The sequence below is a fragment of the Camelina sativa genome, chromosome 17, assembly GCF_030686135.1.
Source record: "Camelina sativa cultivar CO46 ecotype springtype chromosome 17, ASM3068613v1".
Lineage (NCBI taxonomy): Eukaryota > Viridiplantae > Streptophyta > Magnoliopsida > Brassicales > Brassicaceae > Camelina > Camelina sativa.
Window position 1 is genome coordinate 12,684,568 of NC_141896.1, and position 3,583 is coordinate 12,688,150.

At 30.5% G+C, this 3,583-nt stretch overlaps 1 pseudogene; it reads left to right on the forward strand.

The window, feature by feature from the left end:
- The first annotated feature begins 351 nt into the window (after positions 1-351).
- Positions 352-2,960, forward strand: LOC147923601 (auxin response factor 13-like; annotated as a pseudogene).
- The last annotated feature ends 623 nt before the right edge of the window (positions 2,961-3,583 follow it).

The following is a 3,583-nucleotide window of genomic DNA, read 5'->3' on the forward strand; positions in this document are numbered from 1 at the left end:
GAAGTACCTTTCACCAATATTAGGAATCTCTTTCAATTTCATTAAACATTGGTATGATGCTAATTATGTATTTTTATGATTTATCGTGATATTTTGTAGTCTAGGAATTCCAAATTTTTATTTCTTTTATCTATCAAATAAATAGTTTTTAATGGGGAAAGGCTACAAATCATCAACCTTCATTATTGATAACATTCTTTATTTATATATAAATAGATAAACAATAAAATTTTGTTATTTTCTGATTTTTTCAATCTTAAATTAAAACTATTTACCCGATATCATATGAGATACAACATCAACATTTATTCGAAATCATATATCTGATGGAGATTTTCTTTCCAAAATATAGTTTTGCCCTAACCATATGCTTTACATGTTGTTGATGATTTTCTTGCTTTATGATTTTCAGAAAATTGGTCTTGGATAAACTAATGGAAAATAATGAAGATATGAATTCCCAACCAGAGCTATTAAGCATAAGTAAGGAATTTGTATTTTTAATATTTCTATGAATAATTTTCTTTGATAATATTTGTTTATTTATTTATTAGTTGATGGAACCAAGAGTTATATTTATGAACAATTGTGGAATATATGTGTTGGACCTTTGTGTGATCTTCCAAAGCCCGGGGAAAAGAGGTTTATTACTTTCCTCATGGGCATATTGAGCTTGTGAGTCTCTTTATCTCTCTGTATATATAAATATATATATATATATATATATATATATATATATTTATTTATTTATATATGTATAATCTTCTGTTTTGGTATTTTGTATGATTTGTGAAATATTTTGCAGGTTGAGACATCAACAAGAGAATTGTTGTTGGATGAGATGAGGCCAAATATTAATCTGCCTTCGAAGCTTCCATGTCGTGTAATTGCTATTCAGCTTAAGGTATGTGTTTTAAGTTCAAGGGGATAAAAATGAGCAACACTATTTTATTTTGTAAGTTTTATTTTCATTTTAGAAATACATAATTTGGTGCTTATTTTTTTTGTAGGTGGAAAAAAATACGGATGAAGTTTATGCTCAGATTTCTTTGATGCCGGATACAACAGTGAGTTGTAAAACATTTAAAATTTAATGTCAAACTTCATTGTAATTTTCTTTAATTTGTTCTACCGATTTTATGAATTTGTGATAGGAAGTTGTAATCCCAATTACTAATGATGGTAGTCGAAAGCCAATGGTTTGTTCTTTTACTAAAGTACTAACAGCGTCCGACACTAGCACACATGGTGTATTATCTCTTCGTAAAAAACATGCCCTTGAATGTCTTCCGCCGCTGGTAATTCTGCATCGCTTCTCTATTGAATAACCTAGAATTTTAAGTTTCATTAATTATATTTATATATAAATATATATATTTAATTTTTGGTTTAGGATATGTCTCAACCAGTGCCTACACAAGAACTTGTCGTAAAAGATCTTCATGATAATCAATGGACATTTAAGCATACCTTTAGAGGTATTGACTATTTTTTCATCAAAATCAGTGACCATTTGATTAGTAAATAAGGATCTTATTTTTGCATTCAGGTACACCGCGGAGGCATCTATTCACCACTGGTTGGACTGCGTTTGTAACATCAAAAAAATTAGTTGCTGGGGACAATTTCATTATCCTTAGGTATATTTCCATCTTACTACATGTCTTTTAGTTTTTGTATTTTGAATTAATTATTTTTGTCGTTACAGAAGAGAGAATGGAGAGCTGCTAGTTGGCATTAGACGAGCGAAGTACGAAATAGACCACATACCTTTATCTCTAATATCAACGCAATGTATGCTACATGGAGTCATTGCTTCTGTAGCGAATGCATTTAATACCAATTGTATGTTCATTGTGGTTTATAAGCCAAGGTATATTTCAAAATACTACTTAATTTTTTTGTTTTTAATGAATACTACTTGATTTCTATTCTATCGAAATAATGTGGATTAGTTTATTCAACAAGTATGTTTACATTTTTGTTTTTGATATAATCTTAGGGCAAGTCAATTTGTTGTTAGATATGACAAGTTTGTAGATGCATTGAAGAATAAGTTTAATTTCGGTTCAAGATTTAGAATGCGGTTTGAGGGTGAGGATTTTTCTGAAAAAAGGTAATGTTTCATCATTTTTTTTTCTCCATTTCTAAAACCCATTATATTTATAACACATTTTGTTTTACAATATAAGGTACTCTGGGATTGTTATTGGTGAAAAAGATTTGTCCCCACATTGGAAAAATTCAGAGTGGCGAAGCCTAGAAGTATTTGTAATTCATACTTTAATTGTATTTGTTTAAAATACATTTTTGTATTCATACTTTAATTAACTATGTTTTGTTTTGAAGGTGCAATGGGACGAGGTATCACCACAAAAACCTAGTAAAGTTTCACTATGGGAAATTGAACATTTAGTGCCTTCATCAAATATTTTAAATACAACTTTGCTCAAGAAAGAAAGCCCTTGTCACCTTGAAATGGGTAAAGACAGATTTTTATAACTGTATTTTTTTCATAAGCTAAAGCTTTCTTATGCAAATACATTTCTCATTCTAACTATCTTCATATATAGGTTCATCATCATCCATTCTTTCGACTGACAACCAAATTGGACGATCGAACATGAGTTCTCCAAAGAATGTGTCTTATCATGACGTAGTTGATGATTCCAAGGTTTCTTATGGTTCGCTAATGAGTTACAGAGTCCCAACCATGCCCAATCCAAACTGTGCTACCGACCAAATTGTTCAACCAATGCAAGAAAATATAACTACCGATGCAACCACTAGTTGCATGTTGTTTGGAGTTGATCTTCTGGCCACACCCTCAAAAAAATGAAGCCGGCAAACAAATTCTCTCAAGTTGAATCAACATTTTCAACATCTTATGAAGTACTAACAAATGTTAAAACAAATAATTAACATATTATGATGTGTACCACCAACAATTACTGGGTATCTTTTTTTTTTCTTGGTTTTGTAATGTTTTGGAATTTAGTATGCCGAGTGAGAGAAGGCAAAGAATAAACTAAAATTTAAATGACTTGAAATTTTAGATTATTGAGAATATAAAAGAGTCGAGGATTAGAAGAGAAGGTTTTATTTAAATTTTCACTGAAAAGACAGTATTTTGTTACTGAAAAAAAAGTTTTTTTGATTTCGTAAAGAATTACTATGGAAGACAAATATATTATTTTATTTCTTTTGTGCAAAAGAAGATAAATACATGATAAGACATTTATACTAAGGGGGTGGTATTGGACAGTCGATTGTGAGAGAATTTAATTGAATAGAATTAAAGTCATAATTTACAGATTTTTAGGGATGGTAAAAGATTTTCAAATCTTTCTTTATCATTCCATAGATTATATTTGCTAACATTTTAATGGAAAGAATAGAATTCTTTTAGAATTGAGACCTTTCTCTCTCTCCTTATGGCCACCATCGTTTATCGATCCCATCCAGGCATCCACCATTACAAGAGTCCCTACCACCTCCAACTCCAGCAACAGAGGCTTCTTATTCATCCCTCCACCACCAGCCTATTCTTTCACAACCGGCGGATCTCTCCATTACCTTTCCT